Source organism: Lampetra fluviatilis, chromosome 50 (genome assembly GCF_964198595.1).
Source record: "Lampetra fluviatilis chromosome 50, kcLamFluv1.1, whole genome shotgun sequence".
In the NCBI taxonomy this organism is placed as follows: domain Eukaryota; kingdom Metazoa; phylum Chordata; class Hyperoartia; order Petromyzontiformes; family Petromyzontidae; genus Lampetra; species Lampetra fluviatilis.
The window spans coordinates 8,543,451-8,564,943 of NC_136324.1; the positions used below are offsets into that span (position 1 = coordinate 8,543,451).

Consider the following 21,493-nt stretch of genomic DNA (forward strand, 5'->3'; position numbering starts at 1 on the left):
GACCCGAGCGTCAAGCGGGGAGTACGTGCGAGTGGCGTGGCTGTCGAGTGTGCAGGCGGTGCAACTGCACTCGCGATCGTGGATGAACCGGGGGGGGAGGGGTATAGATGCTGGACTATGAAGAATGGGGATATTGGACAGGGAGCCACGTTTTCATTTCTCGCCCATGCCAACCACGCCGAGTCACTACATCACGTGCGGACACTCACCCATCGCTCCCTCCCTCCTGTTTCATCTAAATTCCAATCACCTAATCGTTAACACCATTGCAATTTGTAAAATTGTCACCATCGATGTCATGTGCGTTGTGGTTACTGATAGTACTGTCATCTCCATTGTTACCAGAATCATCTCAACGTCATCTTGACATTTCCATTATGATCATGAGCAAATCTGTTGCCATTCTGTATACCATATAGAAGAAACGCTAGTTCACTTAACTCGTGTATAATTTCAATTATATACCCAAAGCTGCTCATGTTATTATAATAAATGCGCCAAACAGAACCGTTGTTTTTCAATACATTTTTTGCCAACTTAGGAAAACAGCTTTAGAAAATTTCTTCATGACTTACATCCCAGGTTTATTCACACGACTGTCAAACGCCTTTTCTTAGGCCATTACATTGCTGTGATTATCATTCCAAACGCAATAAATATCCATCATTCGTCACAGCCGATTATATAAAACTCTCTACAGCTTCCTTTCCATCCCAAAAGCACGAGTCATAACATCCTTTACTTTAAACATGATCTGGGGACTCTGCCGTATTAATAATGAGAAAACAACAAAAAGTATTAGAGTTCATCTTCATTCACTTACATTAAACCCGGCTTCCTTGGCAATTATCAGGTAATGTCACAAGAGCCAGCAGCCTTCGTTATTAAAAAAAGTAGTTAAATAATTTAAACAATATCCAACCGTGGAAAAAGAAGAAAAAAACCCCTCCACAAGTCTCGTATGCTCCTCTGGGCGTTACTCAATTCTCAAGTTCTGTCATCGACAAAAAACCGAGCGCTTTGACGATCTAAGTACGGAAAAATATATGTTTTGCTTGCAAGCGCAGGGTGGTGGCGTGGAGCTTTTTGAAAGGGTGAAACCACAGAAGGGGCTGGCTGGTGGTGAGAGACTGAGCATTATTGAGGAACACCAGCATGGGGGGCAGGAGGGAGAGAGAAAAAGGGGAAACAGAGGGCGGGGGGCCTTCCGCTGTCCTAACCGCGAGCTGCTGCCGCCGCTGCTGCCCGCCCCACTACCCACCAGAGCGGTGGCTCTTGTAGACAACCGTCACGGCCGCCCCCCCCCCTCGTAGGGGAGACCGCGACTCGGCTACGCGCTCTGCCCACGCCACGCCACTTTGTGGTTTTCCCCAGGCCACGACGTTCCCCGGGGCTCGGTGACGTGGGTCTCCAAGCGAGCTGCACAGTCGCAGCGCCAACAAGAGCCGCCCGCGTCACCGTCAGAATGACGCCAGTGAGACATCGCTCGGGCATCGTGTACCCGGGCGGTTTTTACATAAAATCTGTGTCGCAAGAACGCGATATCTTGTCTCGGCCAGATCGGTGCGGTTGCCGCAACTATTTTTTGTGTGTTTTAATGGCGTCTAATTTAAATGTCCCCATTTGTTCGGTACGCTTTAGTGAATCGCCGTCTGTGATGCACTCCGGTTTTTATTGGACAGTGTGCTACCCGCTAACCAGCTCTGCATAAACATGTTATATAAGTTCACCTTTGTTTAACCTTCACATGTTTTGTATTAGCGAAGTATAAAACGTTTCAAAGACTTTTCAATATTTTCGATTAATATTGTTCCGTTGGCATCGCCGGAAGATTTTCAAAAAATGTTTAACTTCATAAAAATTGAGAAACTGATGGCCATTGTGTGTTTTTTTGTAAGCAATGTTTATTTATGGGGAAAGGAGGATAGTTTTGGCACTCAAAGATGTTACTGTTGGGATGGGACGTTCGAAATTATTTGGACGCTGACAATTATTTAGAACACTGTCAGATAAAACCATTTTATATTCACATAAAATTGTTACATGTATCCTATATACACCGTATTGTGAAAAAGAGCATACAAGTTAATCGGATTCCCCCAGTATAACTAAATAATCTGATTCTGAAATCAGTGTATATTACCCATCACGATATGAATCCGAAACATGGAAACTTATGAAGAAAATTAAAAAAAAGTGCTTTAAAGTGAAAAAAAGATATGGCGAGATACATGTTGGGATTCCACAATGAGATGCAAAAAGAAGAAGAACAACATGTGGATCAGGGAGCACACACAAAGTCGGCATCATTTTGACTGCTGGGGCAGGACACATCATCGTGAGGAAGGGACGGTGGCCATTGATCAAGACTGGTGGCGGAGTGGCAGCGGGTCTGAGAGGAATGGCCGCCACGGACACGCGGCGATGAGGAGGACAGTTCACGATGCGCAGGGGGCGCGATGGAGTTGCGGCGTAGCAATGACACCTCCGATGAGCACGGTAGGCTACAGACAGTGTGGGATGGTAATGGTGTGGGAAGGTCTCCGTCGAGCAGTAGATAAGACTGTTTGGCTCATGATGATAGAAAAACGGACTTGTGTGTATGAGAGACATTGCAAGGAACGTGTCTCAACGTGATTTAAAAAATGTATAAAATTTTGGTAATCTCGATACGAAATGTTTTGACTATCTCAGCGAATAATATAATATTATACGTAACTCCCAAAATGTCGTCAAAGCCAAGCCAACAAGTATATTAAAATAAATCGGATATGAATATGAATCTAGACTTCGCTGAGGTTGGAAGCGCTTCCCTACATCACGGCACAGATTGAGCGCCAAAGCGATCCGCCAACGGCGACGAGCTCTGCAGCAGATTTCAAAGCGGATTCCGCGGCACGTTGTTTGCATTTAGGAGGCAAACAGAAACGTCCCACGTCTGCTGTTTCACATCACAGCCTGCGAGCGGGCGTGCACAGGGAGCACCTATGCAGCGGCTTGCCCCGGTTCGATTCCCGCTCATGGGGGGGGGGCGGGGGGGGAAGCCGCCCAACACAGGTCCTGGGCCTCCTCTAGGTGGACTCGGCCACAAATGACCACCTGGTGCGGTGTGTAAATATCGCCACTGGGGGAGAGAAAGGCGGTTGGGCGCGGTGATTGCCGCCCAACCCCTGGTGGACCGTGCCGGCTTTCATAGGCACTACTCGCTGACAGCACTTAGCCCTCAAAAGTCTGTCGAGGCAATACGGGGGATCGTTGGTCTTTGTGCGAGCGCAGAGTAGCACAAGGCCAAGGACGACCCACCATCGTCTTGTAGCCCTAGCCCACTTGTAGCCCTGTGCAATAAAAAAAAGTATCTTGGGGCGAGCCCCCATTACGATTTATAAAATCCCACAGTGCTGATGACGGAAGAGATCGGAAGCGATATAGGCAAGGGGATAAAGATGTGGTGAAAAGAAAAAAGGGGAAATAGAGACGATAATACAGATGTCGTGCGATGAAAGGGAGATGCAGACAAGAAAGAGAGATGAGAGAAATGAATGGGCATGTTTTATGCCGTATTATTAGGTGTATTATTACGAGGTGATATTTGAAACACCCTATTTTATTCATGAATGTATGTATGTATGTGTGCATGTTGAGCTTCTTTCACGCCGCACGTAGCCAACCGTGCTAATCGGAGGCGCGGGGCTCCCCGTGCTACTTGGGGCCCACCACTTTGGCTTGGGGATTTTCTTTCTTCTCGCGCCACGGCCGCTGCTGTGGCCTCGGTGAAATGGAACAACTTTCGCTCTCTCTCCCTCCCTTATCTCCCTTCCTGGCAACGGCTAAACACTCCACCTAGCGTGTTCTGAGCACCGAGGGGGAAATATACCGACAATGGCACAGTGAGTCTGGTTAAATGCGGGAGAGGGCGCATGTGTGCGTGTGTGTGTGTGAAGCCACGCTTCACCAGAAGAGGACACACACCTGAGTGCAAGCGTGTCCATCTATTTGTGTTGTCCCTGTGGGCGCAGCTCTAGTTCGGCCAGTGACGAAATGTGACGTAACAGGCGGTAATGTCAGCCCGTCCCGGGGGATTTTTTTACAGGACACAAAAGACACGGAAAAGGAGGCTGCCAGTGGCTCATCTTTGCTAATGCTTTTTTGATGTTGTTGAGAGGCTGACCGGTAAGGCAAAGACGTCAGCCCAACGTTTAATAACACCCACGCCATTCCCCATGGCGTAGCGCGGGTTGAAGGCAGTTTCCCGCGTGAGGGCAGAGCAATGTAAATTCACTCTTCAGCCCAGCGTGGTCTTCTATCTGAAAGCTCCACCATGAGTTGAGGCATGGACCTAAGACGTTTCCCAACCAAGGGGTGCGCAATGCATTCCTAGTATTGCAATTGTCTTTGATTTTGTCTATTCATTTTCATTTAAATCGCACCGTTTTAGTGCATTGCCATGTTACGGCAGGAAATCCGTGAAGAGAAGTGTCCAAGGGTGTAGAATTCTCACCTCGTTATGTCGACACAGACGCGATCGTAATGTTTCCAGAATGAAATCTACTTTAGCTGTATTCCATCGGTCGCTCTCTTTGCCTGCACTGACAGGCAAGCTTTGTTTAATTATTACTGAACCAATACAAAAAATACAAGGTTATCTCTTAGTACCATATTCACCTTAAAGGTTATTGGAACATATTCCAATTGTGAATAAAGCATTATTGATACATCTTGTCATTTTCACGATTGTTATCCGTCAACCTGTTCATGGTTTGCACTGCAAGGTAGGTAAACACAGCTGAATCATTGCTGCTTAGTTCATTGGCCAGAGCAGAAATTGGTATTCCCTAAGTTAGCACGACGTGAGTAGCACCAATGTATGTACAGTCTAATGGCTAATATAAATTACTCATTTGAATACGCCACAAACTTCAAATGGTCATCACATGTCAATGCAATGACCAAGTTATAGGCCACACTGTAACCACTGAAGTTATTCCACATCCCGTGTGGTGCCCACAAGTGAAATATCTGGACTCGGCCTCGAGGGCTGTGTGGACATGCGGCGAAAAACCGAGCACTTTGCAGGACGCAGAGCGGACATGATTCATTGAGTTCCCTATCGCATTGGTGCAACCGATTCTTGTAAAATCACTGCAACCTCACATCAGGAAATTGGCAAATGTAGATAACCGCGTGTGCACACACGCGCACGCGCGAACACACACACACGAGCGCATGAACGCGGCAAGAGAACGGGGGTAATGAACACGGTATACCCCGTATGCTGTGTACTTCAGGATATTAATTTACAGCAGAAAATGCCGCAGGCCACAGCAGCAGATGCTGTTCGCGATAATAATAAAATGCATTGTACAGCCCTTTGTCAATCTACCACTGGATGAAAGACTTTCATAAAACATCAGCGCAATGACGATTCCGAGCCTACCCAAGCCATTATTTGACATGATCGCGTCACGCTCGGAAGTCCCTGCGTATCCTGACCCAACAGTTTTTTTGCCGTTTGCCGCAGAAGGACGGTGAGGGAAACGCGTCGGAAGATTCTTCACACGGATCCATTTTAAATCGCGCGCTTGATGATTGGTCGTAATTCAAGGACGAACCCAAAATCGTTGGGACCGCCTTGGTAAGCAGTGCGTACACACACACATTAAATGTATGAACAACTCACTGGAAAACGTCTGCCCCTTAGCCAGCACATTGCGCACTGCGTTGGTAGTGCACTAAGTATGAGCACGACACATTGTCACCCGTTGATTCAATTAGCGGCGGGACGATGAGTCAAACTCAATGAATCAACTAAATTCTTGGGGGCACCCTTTCAAAAAAGAAAAGCACACGGCCGCCTGTACCTATAGAAGGCGGCCCCAAGGCAGGAACCACCCCCTACAATCCATGTCCAGGGTAAACGCGGCTAATGATCGATGGTTTGTTCCTATCCATTATCAGCTAATGGCTGTAGATCAAAATATTTAAACTGCTTCTTTTCTGAGTGTTGCGTTCAGGGCCATTGTTTGCAAGGATTACCCCAATACATATCTAAATTATACATATACACACTGCTGGCACAAGGCAGCGTTAGCTATGATAGAATGTAGGTGCTCATTCACCGGCATTTACAATTCGTAAGTTGCATCTTGGTTCAATATCTCAATATATTCACAATTTAGCACTTCTGCTCAAAATGTGTTCAACTCCCACCAATCGCCTACAATGGTGATCTTTTGCTTTTGAGCAAATAATACAACCCCCTTGCAAGCAAGTCCCCCTGATTCACAAATTATTTGTCGTACACCCTCCTCCACCCTACACAGCCCAACCAATAAAGTTGTCACGTGAACAATCGTCACCAAATTGTCGACCCAACTTTGTAAATGTCGTGGATCGCTCTCCGTTGGTGCTGCTGAAGCAAGTGACGTGTGGGTACCGTTTTATTCATCACGTGACAACTTTATGAATCGTCCGTGTTGGGTGGAGGAGGGTTTCAGCACACACATGTTTTATTTACTTTCGCGGCCATCCTGACCCATGAAAGCAATCACGACTCATATTGGTCATGAAAGCGTAAGTGATATATTTACAATTCCCTCCCCCCGTAATACATCCGATCTCAAAAGATCTTGGGGGTTAAGCGGCGTTGAGCCTTGGTTAGCATTTGGCTGCAATTACTTGACGCAAACTAAACCGCTCCTCGATACTTTTGAAGGCTAAATGCGCAGCCCGCAATCTGCTTTGCTCACGTCACCGCTGCCAGCACGGGGGCTTCTTCGACAGCAAGAATCGTCAGAAAGTCCCCCCCCCCACCCCAACTCGGGGGCATTTGGCCTACTCTTCCACACTGGCTGGTATGTCTCGCTCGGGGGCGCCTTCTGGCTCGCAGGATCAGCACGCTAAACCACGACCGCACACGCGCCCCGTTGCGCGCACACGCGCCGCTGCGCTGTCAACAACAAGCAAACAAATAAAAGAACGGGGAAAGAGAGAGAGAGGGAGATGTGAGCAGAGGCTGCAATGCTGGCGGCCGGGGAGAGCAGGAAGCTGCGTGGTGGCTACGATGCCGATCACTCGGGGACGACGTTGGGACCACTTCCTCCCGGGCCCGGGGCAGCTGATGACGCACCAGAAATAAAACCGGCGTTCGCGCTCGCATCACCGGTTTATTTATAAAAACGCATTGTACATGGAGGGAGCGGATGGGGGGATGGATGGATGGGGTGGTGAGGAGGGGGGGGGGCGGGTGGCGGCATCCTGTGATCCTACCTCCAAGCACATGTGCGCCCTACTTTTTTTTGTTGAAAGCAGCAAAGGAAGTTTTAAAGAAAAGAAACCAGGAGGGAGGTGGAGAAAGGGGGGGGGGGGAAGCCAGCGTCGGTGTAGAATATTGAGCACAAATAAATGAAGCCACCGTTTTCATATAATTAGGTGAAATTTGGGAGCATTGGCAAACCTTTTCATGTCTTACGTGTGTATAATTATTGAAATGCAAGGCTCAGGTGTGGCTTCGATGTAACTGCGACTGTGTGTGTGCGCGCGATGGCACAAGTTGAAAGAAATGTTAATTAAGAAAAATCAGCAACCTTGATCATTAGCACTGCTGTGCTGCTCTGTTTGTTGTCCACACAACTACAGCACGCGGATGCCTTGGCAATGGGTCCCGTGGAGCGAAGAGAGGACGGAAATATTGACAGACTCAGAATTGGAGCCGGACTTATAAGCATTGACTTGTGGACTTGGACACCACTGCCAATAACGGGACCTCGATGTCTCTGCTAATAATATGAATACTAAACTCAACCCTTTGTTAATCTGCTTGCTTGATTAAAGGCCTGCTCACGCCACCCCCACCGGTGGGAGTTGTTTCACCAAACTTCTTCACGACGCTGGTTGGTTCCAGTTGGTTCAGGAATCAATGGCCACTGATGTTTGCCGTGGCCGGAAATCAAACTCAAGTTGTCGGGTTTATCGCGCAGTCAGCTAACAATGGCATCGACACTCACTGCACCCCATTGCCTGCTTGCACTCTAATATGTTTATTTTTAAATAGTTTAAAATACATACCTACACGACAAGCAGTTAAGTATATACATTGCAATTATACACCGTATTGTATATCTGTGCTTGAGTGAGTTTGTATGTATGTATGTATGTTGAACTTCTTTCGCATCGTACGTAGTCAACCGTGCTCATCGGAGGTGCATAGCTACAGTGGCTTCCTAATATCAGAAGGAAGAGCATTCCATACGGCTGCAGAAGCACATCTGAAAGTGCGCGATGCAGTGACCATCCTTGTTGGATGAATCACCAAAAGGCGCTGCGAGGATGACCGGCGTTCACGTGGTGGTTATGTTCCTTGACGAGATCAGCAAGGTACTGTGGTCCATTGGGGATAAGCACTTTGTGAGCAATGAGTGCGACCGAGTTTGGTGGATGATGAGTGAAGTGATGGGTAAGCGAGTGAGTGTGTAATAGCAAGCGTGGGTTGCATTGTCGGTGGGCGAGGACTCTAGTAATTTGGTGGCTGAGTGAGTGAACTGACAGATGGGATGGTAGATGCTGTGTGGAAGGGGAAGTGAGTGTTTAGGTGAGGTGGTGGATGAGCGAGTGAGCAAACTGAGAGATGGGTGGGGAGTTGAGTGTTAGTTTAAGTGAGGGTGGTGGATGAGTGAGTGAGCTGGTAGACGGATGTGGAGGTAAGTGAGTGAGTGTGTGAGTGCAGATAAGTCAGCACGGCCACTCCGCCGCATGTCTTTCCTGCGTCGGCTGAGAGGACGGTGGCAGATTGACGGAAGAAGACCGTCGCTTCCTTCCGCAAACTCGCCAACAAAGCGAGAAGCAGGCTTTGCGGTTTCAAAGTTCCGCGTGTCTCGCTGAGCAAACACGCGCCCAAGCAGCGCGCAGACCAAGGGTGCTCACGTGCAAAACAAAACAAAGAACACCCACCCACCCCTGTATAGCATGTGACAGACTGTTGGGGCAAGTGCTGTGAGCGGGTAGCACCTATGAAGGCCGGCAACGGCACACCAAGGAAGGGTGGGTGGCCAGTACCACGCCCGAACGCCTTTGTCTCCCCAGTGGCGACGTTTTTACACACCGCACCAGGCACTCAACTCAGGCTGAGTCGACCTAGGAGAGGCCCAGGACCGGTTCAGATAATCGTCACTGGGTGTTGGCCGTGAGCGGGAATCGAAGTCGGGTCGCCAAGTTCGTAGCGCAGCGCGATAACCACGTGCGCACACACACACACATACACTCACACATACACACACACATACACACACGTACACACGCATACACACATACACACAAGTAACCTGGCCCCTCTCTGCAAGCCACGGGAGCTGTCTGTCACTCTTTAAAGAACATTTTTACCAATCCCTCTTATTTATACTATCACCACACACACATGGCATCGCAAAAACGTGAGGGATGGTGATTGATTGGTGAGATCATCCAGCAGTAGATAGACCATGGTTGATGATGATGATGACACATAGCACAAAGCTGCACATATTAATATCCTGCACATGCAAGATCGTTTCTATTTGCTAAACAAATGCAGAGACTGGAAGTGTTCTTCGAGGAAGAGATGTTTGCAAACTTTGATGTTGATTTACATGCAAACTCCTTCCCGAACAAAAAAGAATGCACGCGTTTCTGTGCTTGTCCCTGCGGCTCGCATTTCATTTTCCCCGCGATGAACAAGATGCGGCACACACACGCACAGACACAACACGCGTGAACACGCGTGGTGTGTCTGTGCGCGTGTGTGCCGACACTTCACGTGGCCTCGAAGTGCACCTAGCCTGGCACCAAGCGCCGCGGTGACGTCACCGGGGGTTCGTCGTCGTTTCTGCCTTGACGAGGCGGCGCTCTTTAACACGGAGACTTTCGCGACCGATATTATCCATAATCGAGGGGGGGGGGGGGGTTGGAGGGGGATCAGATCGCGTTACGCGTTACGCGATCTGATCCAAAAAAAAAACTCTATTACGAGGCGTACTCTGTGAGCAAACCGCGACTACGTGACCTTAGCTGTGCAAAGAGGGAGTGTGTGTGGGGGGGGACATAATTTATCCCTTTGCTATGCGCACTGTTTGTGTTCGCGTGCAGACAGGCGCTAAGTCAGGGGGGCCTAAAGGTGCGCCTACAGCCAGATGGAACAAATGTCTTGCACACAATAGCCTTTGTTTAGGCCCACTGAGGAATAGAGATCCTCACCCAGGGTGGGCATCTCCCCTTAGTCCAGGTGGAATGAAGGCTGGCACCAGCCCTGTCTATTCTCAGATGGGTCGCCACCTCCACCCCCCTCCCCATCACCACCATCCCGTCAGCACCAGACGCTCTCTGTCTCCACAGTCCGCTGTCTACCCCCCTCCCCGCCCCACCCCCCTTACCCCGGCGATTACACAAACAAACCATCACCTTTGGGGATGGTGGCTTTTGTAGAGGGAAAGCCCGGGAGGTGTGGGAGATAATGCTGTGTGAACATTGTCACCTATTCAAATGTTTGGGGGGGAGGGGAGACCTGGGGGACTGGGGGACGGGGAGCTTTGCTACAGAGGCCTCTGAGGGATGCTGAGATTTGCGTCGACGAGAATAAGTGAGTGGCAGCATTTGAAAGCTGTCCGGACCAACGAGAGCGCCGCAAAGGCAAAATGCACTCGGTGAGATTTGTCCCCGCCGGGAGCTTCTCGCGAGCCTCCTTCAGCAGCTCCCTGTTCGCTGCTTCCCCCCCTGCCCGCATCTCGGCCAGCCGCTGTGTTCTCGGGAGGCTCTCCCAGGAGCCACCACGCCAGCGACAATCGTGAATCGTGAATCCCGCACGGACGCGAGCGCTGTCGGAACATTCGTCGCGCTGCGCGTCGGGCGGGAGGGGAGGCGGCGGGCGGTCGGTTCACGTTGGGAGTACATTTGCACATTTTGTTTAGGGAAAACGATCCAGTGTGGCAAGCGAAGGTCCGCGTGCCTCTCGAATGCCTATTCATGCTGTTGCCCGTCGTGGCGTCCTTGCGTCCATCCGCACCTGTGCCGTTGTACAGCGCAGTCATTTGACCATTTGCTGACAAACGACCCCAACTAAAACAGCGTCGCCCGTTGCACTTAAGTGCCTAAAAGCGATCGCTTGTTTATTTAGAGAATGCAGCAACAACAACAACAAAACACGGTTAATTCAAAATGCGACGGCTTGAGCCTGCGCTCAGATTTGCCGACGGCAAAAGATGCCGTTTCTGCCAGAGAGCCTCCAATCCTCTGTAAGACAGGCACTGACCTACATAGACAACTTAATCCTCATTTCCCTACTGATCATCCCATAAAGGCCGCCTCCGCTAAATATGCCTGATTTCTGAACGCCGGATAAGGGGGGCTTTTCCGTTGCGTTGACGGGTCTGCTTGGGGCAGCCCGGGACAGCCACCCCCACCGCCCCCCACCCCCAACTCCGACCGTCGCAGGTTTTAAGTCCGTCTGGGCCGATTTGCTTTTGCCCCAGCGCCCCGTTAGGGGCCGCCTGCCTGCCTACCCCGACCGACCAATAAAAAACAAAGAGGGGGGGGGGGAGGAGATTGCCTACAATTTTTTTTAAAATAAAATGAGCTGCACATTTACTTGACGAGTCTATAATTTGCAGATGAAGATTAGCTCCGTAGATTTAAAGACGCTTTAATCGGCCGGTACGGTAAAGAGTGGTGGGGGGGTGGGGAGGTCTCAAACAGATGCTTGCTGCGCCAGGTAGGAAATCAGATTGCGCGGGATTGTATTTTCTTTTTTCTGCTTAATGCAGTGGAAGCCAGTCCGCTCGATAATGCTCAGGCTTAACAAGCGCGCGTTATTTTCACGTCGAGTTAAACAAAAAGGTTTTGTTTTCTTACTGGGGAACGTTTCGACGGCGTCGACCGAACGGACGGGCCGACCTGCCCTCCATCCCGCTTCCCATCATCGTTTGCCCGCTGCGTGATTCACAATACGGGCGATCGTTTTCCGAATATCAACAACAACAAACAAGAAAGAGCTCAACACATTGGTCCATGACACAGTACTGCTCTTATTCCTGGCACGCGATTGAGTATGGTATTCTCTGTGTGTCGCCGATGATCTAGTAATGGCTTCCTTTACTATGAAACAAAACGAGTCACGATGTTTTATATCAGATATATGCCTTGTTTTGCCAGCAGTCTAATCAAAGCTAGCATATTTATACACACACACTGATGCGTGGAGCGGTCTCGCAGTGGCCAGCGAACTGAACCTGGTGGAATCACTTTTTTCGTATTTAGCTAAGGGAGAAATACAGTGCATGAATTTTTTTTTCCAACAAAACTTGCAGATAACACAAACAAAAATTGGCATTTTGACGCAAATACAGCACTACTGTTGCAAATTAATAACACCGAGTCTTTGATTGTCCTCCTTTCTTTGATAATGCCGCGTAACAATATTGTTCGTAGGAAAAAACACTGTGTAAGCCATGCAAACCAGCTCAATGGCGGGCACACAGGTCATTATGTTAGCCAACCAGATTCAGTACGCACTACATCATATTCATCATCAGCACTGCATAATTTATCTGCAAAATGCATTCGAGATGCAGAAGTGTCAAATTGGTCAGAAAATGGAAAGAGTTCAAATAACTACTGCACACAATAGTATAGTAGAAACTACTGTATGCGCTTTTACACAATCTCATTATTGTTATCATGTTCACAGCCTGATACACACATACTAATTTGATTTTTTTTAAATGTGAAAATAAAGACCCAATGGGCAGGTGAAAGACTTGGGTAAAAAATAATTAGTGTAACATATGCAGTACAATATTGACATAAAACGGACAAAAAAATATTAATTGTAAAAAAATATATAGCTTTATCGTAAGTTAAAGTCTGAATTTTGTACAAATGACGGTGCTATGTGCTAATAACAGAGAGGATTGTTAGCCGAGAAACATGATTAAAAATAGCTTTACAAAATATTAGTTTTATCATTCGATGTGGTAGCTTTCTCGACCACAACCAAATAAATCACATGCGGTAATCACTATTAATCTCTCAAGAACACAAATTGTTTCTGAAAAAAAGTATAATAATGGGCGGATTATTTTTATATCACTCTGCATTAATGTCGGGGAAAAAACATTGCCCACAAAAAAAAACTCTGCTCATCCGCGCGGCAGTTTAGATTGAATGAGATCGATCTTGAAAGGATGCATTTTGTGAATAAGTACGTTAACTTGGCAGCAAAACCACGAGGAGACTTTTCCTTGTGTATTTCGCCTCATAAAAGCCTAGCCTGTGTAAGGTTACCGAAATTATACGATACAAATACAGGGCATTGCTATTTCGTGTCAATATACAAAAGGTGACTTGGGTTCCTCTGTTAGGGGCCAATTCTAAGAAGCGTTTTAAAAGGGAGGTTTTTTTTTTCAGTATCCACTCTGTGTCACCAATGTTCTAAGAATGGCTTCCTTAATTATCAAATGAAACCAATACAAATTTACAGCCCTTTGTCAATGCCAGTGCTGGACGAAGGCATTGGTGGGCACTGTTTGGCCATTCTTCACCGCACATTTCAGCAGCGCTGGCTGAGTTTCGATTCAGTACTCCCGGGGATAATAAATAGTACACACAATAGCATAACGTCGCGTGAAAATAACAGCTCGCTGAATATAGGATCGCAGCACTCGATGCGTGCAGTGTTTACGTTCTGAGACGCGCGTCACATGACATCTTGCCATGTGTGCGCTCGTCATCGAAACAAAGACGCTTCTGCGGCCGTCTGAAACGCTCTTCCTTCCGATGTTAGGAAGGCGCCGGAGAAATGCACTTTCAAATCTAGATGTAAAACACATTTCTTTCGAACTGCTTTTTGTGTTTAGTTTGTTGTTCTTCCCCCGCACATCCCACTCGCACGGTTGGCTACGCACGGGGCGAAATAAGTTCAACATACATACAAAGCGAATGAATGAGAGGACGAATGGTTTATGACTTGTTCTAATTACCTGCCTAAGCATTGCCACCAGGAAACCTATCGTACTGCCTCCTGTTCAAAAGTGCACGGTGTTCCCAATTGAAATCAGTTTTCAAAGGCGGTGGAAATCAAGGAGACTGAATTTCCACAGTTAAATAATTAATAGTTTCTCCAACGTTTAAGTTACGTTGTTATATTTGAGTTTGAAACGGTAAATTGCGTCTCGCGTTGTCGCACATGAACGGTTATCGTCGTAATAACCAAATATATATTTAGAATTTAAAAAACCCGCACGGTTTTATTTCACAAATTGTGGGTTTGACATTTTATTTTGTAGGCCTTTTGATCGCCTTTCGCAAACTTACTTTTCATACCGAGGCCTCCTTTTGAAAACATGCGACACACGGCTGCAGGTTTAAGGTGGGGTGATATTCTGTTACACAAACAAGTTTCTTAAAGCGGTTCTTCAAAGTCGATGGCTGGCTGAGGCCTTTCCAACGTCAACACACCACCGCCGTCACCTGTGGTTCCTTTCTATGGCGATCCGTCTTCACGCCACTTCGCCTGATCTACAGGAGGTCGTGGGTTCGATCGCGACCCTGACGCCTGCTGTATATTTGGAGTGTCTCTCTCTCTCTCTCTCCCCGTGGTCACGTGGATTTGTCTCCGAGTCCTACGGTTTATCCATTCACGTGTAGAATCAACGTGCATTTCGAGCATTTGGCTGCTATAAATGTCCACGTGATGAGCCACTTTGTTGAGCTATCATTTTGTGGCCAGGTAGCCCTGAAAAGGAGCTATATATCTCAGTGGGCCTTATTTGGTAAAACAAGAATAGTAGTTAGTTATCACTCAACCTCTTCTCTGGCCACGCCTTTGCGTGCATTCCCTGTTCGCCCGATAACTTTCATCCCATCATTAGCGTTGTCCGTCACGTGTGCCCTATGTCGCTTGGTTATATCGTCCCATTGCTTCTGCCTCTACTCGTGTCCCTTTGACAATAGTTGTGCCAGGAGCCCAGGTTTCATTTTATTCTCTGATGCCAATGTGTCTTTCGTTCTGACCCCTTCAAATAATTTCAAAGATGTGCATGTTTTCAGACTCTGTAAAAACAATAGTGGGTGTGTATATATATGGGGAGCGGTAGTGCAGTGGTTAGCGCGCTGCACCTTGAACCCAGTGACCCGTTATAAGTTTTCACTCACGGCCAACACCAGTGACAATTATTTGAATTGCTCTTGGGGCACCCCTAGGTCGACTCGGCATCAAATGAGTAGCTGGTGTGGTGTGTAAGCATCGCCACTCGGGATACAAAGGCGGTCGGGCATGGTGCTGGCCACCCACCCTTTCGTGAAACCATTCCGGCCTTCATAGGTGCTCAATAACAACACTTGCCCAAACAGTCTGTTAACGGCTATACGAGGGATCTTTGTCTTTCTATATATCACATTTTGTGTCGTTTTGTAATTTTTTGGTGCGTTACAGCTGGTGGGGTGAAATCGTTGAGAGAATTAACCATTCCAGCGGTTTTATGCTTTGACCGCTTATCGAAAAATAGTCGAGTGGCTACGAGATACACTATCGTCAGGGAGCAGCCGTAGCCGTGAGCGCAGTGATGACACCGCGATTGCGTTCAAGTTGCCTAAGGTTCACTGCATTACATCATGTATGGGGTACGACCTTTGTGTCGTTTATCGGCCGTTGCATGCGCGCGTGACGTGCTGTTTAGTTGCACCACACTTGTAAAAAAAAGAAAGCACGTAAAACATTGCGTGGTGCGTGTGTCATAAAATGTAATGTAAAGAATAAAATATTGAACTTCTGGAGAATTATTATTTTTTACTTTGGTTTGGGTGCAAACGAGTGCTTTTAAATATTGTAAGATCAATGTTTTCAGCAGGGGCCAATGCAGCAACATCTATTGTTGTACTGCACTACGCTCCAATGTCTATGCTCCACTGCTTTACCAACCCGCACTGACCAACGTGATGAAGTATGTTCATAACCCCATGACCCGAACGGTGTGGGGAGGCCCTCATCCAGCATTGGATTGACGAAATGGCTCCACGTGTTCACCCTTGCTCACAGCTTGAGTGAAGTAAACGTGTTATCATATACACAGATGCTGACATTTCACACCGGCACTGCTGTTGGTGGCAATCGTAGCACTGAAATGTACATATGGTGATCTGCTTTCACACGGTATGTAGCGTGGAGACAATGTTACTTTTCTCTTAAGAAAACTAAATCTGACTCGGATAGTCAAGCAAAATCTGACTGGGATACAAATTCGCCAGCACTTCAACAAGTTGTTTTTTTTTGTTCAAGAATTGCCCATATGTTAGCGACAAAGAATTATGTTTCGGTCCGTAAAATGAAAGTCCAAAATCCGGTGGCTTTGAACTTTATTCATAATCATACTTCTCTGAGAGTACATTCCTACCGACACCGTTTCTGAGAAGAGATATATGGGTGCTATAGGTGAGCTCAGTATAAGAGGCAATGATAGAAAGCTCTTGGAGTATCCGGTTTCTGGTGACGTAACTGCTAAATGATCCCTCTCATCAGCACAAAAAAGCGGCTTGGAATATAAAAGTAAAAAAACAGTAATTCAAATAATCCAGAAAGGTCTCAACTTATTCTCAAGACTCTTTGAGAGGAACCCTGCTTGGAATGTTTGTCCAATTCCTTACTCGGCAGTTTGATGTGTAAGCGGAAACAGGAGTATGCAGATAAGACTCACTCGTGTAATGGGATAACGCTCAAACATCCAAACAAACACAACAGAAACCTACTTTCAGTACTGTCTTATACTAGCCACCTCGTATGCCCCAATATCTTTGTTTTAATCACTATATAATGTATTACACTGAACAACTCATCCATCGCCACAAAGACATTCAAACAAGTCATAATTTTTAAAACATTTAAACACCTTTACATTTTGTTTTAAAATCCAACCCTAACCTGAGCGGAAGCCATCCAAAGGCTGCCAGCAGCAGCCTATCCCTGCATTGCCCTGTCCAAAAATGATCTCCTTGTGAGCCGTTTACAGGCCTGTAGTAACATCTTCACCGTCCAATGACTTAATCGCCGGCCTTCTAGGCGGCACGGCAGATGTTTACTGCCCATTCCATCATTAGACGCGGGCCCCCATAGCTTTATAGCCTAAGCGGAGTCAGAGGAAGAGCATTGTTAACATTTCCCAGGTGACAGAGTGGCGACTGGGGATGTTATAAACTGGCTCCTATCAAATACCTTTGGGATGATGCACACAGTTTGCATAACTATAAAGTTGTTAGCGTTCGCAAGGCAATGACTTTTATTCTTTTTCACCGCACTGCCATTGTAGCAGGGCACAATGAATGAGTGAGTGATTTAAATATGCAAAACGTTTCGCACTGTTGTACGTTTCATTTTCGAGTGTATTGACCTCAGCGGTGTCGGTCAGTCTGTACTTTTATTTCAACTCGGGATAAAGGCCTGCAATTAAAATAAATAAAGACCTGCAGTTAAATAAATAAGTAGAGGTCTGTATTTAAATAACTATATAAATGCCTGAATTTTTATGACGACACCCTTTTAAGGGAACAATATGCCATAATATAGGACAGCTACATTATAATGAGCCATGATCAGTCCACTGCTAGATGAAGGCCTTCCTAAAGCAGCATATGAAACGAGTTTGCACACTTTATAAGTGTGCCACGCTTACTGCGAAAATGTTAAATTAAACGAATTGAGTTGTAAAATAATTACAGCTTTTTGCTTGTGACCTGCATACATAGTACAATGTGAAATAGTTATGGAACAATTTACTACTTTTCTCTTGCAACCATTACACATTCGTGAACAGATACCTGGTGTGAAAAGATACGCTTTAAGTTATGAGATGTCACAAGGTAAGGGAATATGGACATGTCTTAAAGCCGTTTTCAAAGTCATAAGCGATAAAAATAATATTTTAAAATGTAACTTTGAGAAAAATGTGTTTACACACAGAACACAAAATGTTTAAACAGACTACGTTGGTTGTATTGGTTGTGCGTCATACGTGCAATACTGGATATATAAAAAATCTCTCCAAACACACATCAGCGGTCATCACGTGTTAGATCAAACCAGATCGAACACGCTGAAGGCTTGTTATCAACAGTATTGGTGTTTTCTCTATCAATACCATCTTAAAACGTAAAAACACGGCACACTGCCACCCCAATCCCGTTGAGGACAACCTCGATGTGGCGCAGGGCGAACCCATCCAGTGTCGGGCAGAAATAAACTGAGACAAAACCAGTCAATCCCAAGATATGGCGTAATGTGTCTGTGCCAGTCGTCTCACTGACATGTACGAACAACGAATCCCCCCCCCTTCCGCGCCCTTAATGCTAAATAATGAATGCTGCCAAAAGTGAACGATTCGCGTCTTTGTAGATGAGTTCCCTCCACAAACAGCTGCGCACGCGTGTGTGCGTGTGGGTGTGTAGTTTGTGTCGGTCGTTAACGAGGATCTCGGAAGCAGAAACGGCCGAGGCTGTTTCACGAACGCCACAACACAAAAAGGCGAGCGAGTGAAGCTTTGCAAAAGCGTGCTGACAAAATAAACAACAAACTCAACCCTCTGTTTAAGATCATAGTTTGCTGGTCTAAGTGTTTTTGATATCGACTTATTTACACGTATCTTTTGTTTTGTTGCTGATTTTTTCGTATTGGCTCGTTATTCTTTTTTTCATTTATAGGAATCCAAGTGTAAATTACGCTTTTTTTATCGGCCAAAAAATATGTTTAACCTAACAACAACTTATTGTGTAAATGATGTGTCATTATTTAGGCAGGCACACACAAGCATTGAACCCTAAGCCCGTATGAAATGTATTCACTGATTTGTTCCTGGTGTAAAATATATTATAGCAGATATAAACTGGAAAATGTTTAAACACCACAACAGATGCAATACTAAACAGATCAATCACCTGGCAGTCTATGTTCAAGTTGAAAAGTTAAAGGTTGCAGGTAACTTTTTCGAACTTTTATGAAGTTACATTTGCATAGTTATTGCTGTTTCATAAATTTCTTAGTCAGCCAGTGCTTTTTAATTATGTATTTGGCGTATCTATTACAGTGCTATTTCTTTTTTCTTAAATGATGTTCAGTTATTAGTTTACAACAAAAACAAAACACGTTTAAACTGGCATAGGTTGCAAACTTAAATGTTTCCGCATATTACGTTGAGGCATTTAAATTTAACGTTCGAAAGAATGTGATAAGTGCTAACACACAATCATCCCACCCCATTAAATATTGAAATACCACATTGGCGAATTTACGAAATGAACTTCACACTATTTTGGGGTTGTTTCTTCGTCTCTAAGGGAACGTGCGTTATTGTAATTTTAAAAATAGACACAGAACCCAATCACATACGTACACATAACATACGAATTCTAGACTTTTTCACATTTTCTTGCTGTGGTTTTCACACCTGATGACGATTGCTTGTGTTGCAATGGAAACGTCGTGATAATTTCATTGTTTTATTTTTATTATTGTATTATTTCCCTTCTACGTGACTTTACCGAAAGAACCAAGAATATGAATCCCTGCAGTCACGAAAGCTTTAAATCTAAATTGAATCCTATGCTGTTCAATATGTAACAAAACTGCACTGTGTGGATTGTAAACACTACACGTTATCTCCGACGATGCGTTACGTTCCATCAAACAATTGTCTCCATTCTAGTTCAAGCGCACACACGTGAACATAAATCCTAAATTGATTGAACTCGCTGAAGTGGCTAGCATAGCAGATATCGTATCAGCGAAGTCGGCGACAGACAGAGTACAGGAAGTAGACCCCTGACTCTGAATCCTCTGAGGCTATTATTAGGCAAGCCCGGATTGCCGTCACGATGTTTCTGCGTCGTGTGCACGGCTTCTTTGCCCTGAAGTGATCACAGATCGAGCAGCTGACATGTATTATTCACGCGCACGGCGGCGTGACTCACGGCAGGCAAATTCGCTGGAGGGCGATGTAAATATTTTGTAAAACGCGCGGGGTTGGGATCGAACTTCGTGTTGTGAGGTTAAAGGCAGACGCCGTGGACTGTCGCCTCGTCACGCTCCGGGCGCGGTGTGTGAGGAGACCGCCGAGTGCAGATACAGCCTCACAAATGTGTGGTACTTAGTCCGTTTACTAAGTCCACGTAAGTATTTTTGCAATTACAGCAACAAATAAACCGTCGATTTTCATTACCAAAAAACGCGCAACCTCAAGTGTTCGTTAAAATTGTCAGCGTCAATGAAGGTCGTTACATAATTTCCCCGTGGATTATAAGCTCTCTCGCGCTGTCCAATACGCGTTTACGTAAACAAGGGAGCGAGCTTACACACACACTCACTGAATTGTTGATGACAAGTGTTCTATTCCTCCAGATGAATGAATCCCCACGCGGTGTTGGCGATCTGTTTTGAGTTTGCAAGCGCGTTCGAACTAAATGCAGGCTTTTCTCGTAGTTAACAACGTAGGCTTTCGCGACCAATATTATTCATGATGAAGGTCGTTGGGTTAGATAAGCTTAAATGCGTCGTAACCCTCCGCCACCCGACACGGCCGGTAAAAGGCGCCAATTAGTGACGACCTGAGCCCACAGGTGTGTTGGAGAGTAACATCCACAACGTTTACAAGTCGAGGGCTCCCTCACCGCGCTTCACTCACCTGTTGCGCCGGACGAAGACGGGTGACGAAGGCGGACAGGTCTTCTCCGTCCACGTTCTTCCCTGTCACGCGTGAAAACAACGACATTTTCATCAGAACCGGGCGGCCCAACGATTGCTAAATTGTGTCCTTCAAGTTCAGAAGCAGCAGAAGAAGAGGAGTACAAAAATGCAGCAGTCAATTTTTGTTTGCACCGCCGATCGGGGGACCCGTCAACTTTCGGCACGTCTCGCCTGCTTCAAAATCGACGGCGATATCCTTGGGGCAAGACGCGGCTGTCTCGTCCGCCGGGGCTGCTGGAGACTCAAGGCGCATTCACAGCGCTGCGTGTGAAAATCTCAACGTCGTTGCGCTGCTAGACAACTCACCTGCAAGTGCTGCCGAGTCCCCTGTGTTTAATCTGTGACCCCCTCAGAAGACCCCCTTTTTATCCCCGTCTTGCCCGTCCTCTATCTCGACAGCGAATGCGTGCCCACTCCCCAAAGCGGCCAACCTTTAAACCGGTATTCTGCCTCCGACCCCTCCCTTCGCCTCCCCCTCAACTCCCCCCCCGCCTCTCTAAACCAAGCCCAGGGCTCTCAAGCAGCACCCACAATGATGTTGATGACGCACCCCCCACCAAGCTAAAGGAGGGGGGGAGGAGGAGAGGGGGGGCTCCTCCCACTCACCCCCCCCCCCACCTTTTACGTCTCAAAGGCCACGTGACTCATATCGCACCCAGAACACTAAACCCAGAAACCTTCTGGATCCCCCCCCCACCACCTCATCCTCCCTGTGACACCAACTGACCTATTTCCAATTGCGTATCA

The 21,493-nt window shown here is 46.7% G+C and overlaps 1 protein-coding gene across 1 annotated transcript in view; it reads right to left on the reverse strand.

The window, feature by feature from the left end:
• The window catches only part of LOC144948576 (PR domain zinc finger protein 1-like), a 38,230-nt gene extending 17,094 nt beyond the window's left edge, over positions 1–21,136 (reverse strand). Inside the window, exons 1-2 of the mRNA XM_078878146.1 lie at positions 21,053–21,136; positions 20,685–20,746 (exon numbers count right to left, since the gene is read on the reverse strand). The gene's annotated coding sequence lies outside the window, so the exon portion shown is untranslated. The remainder of the gene's footprint in view (positions 1–20,684; positions 20,747–21,052) is intronic.
• Between the last annotated feature and the right edge of the window lie 357 nt (positions 21,137–21,493).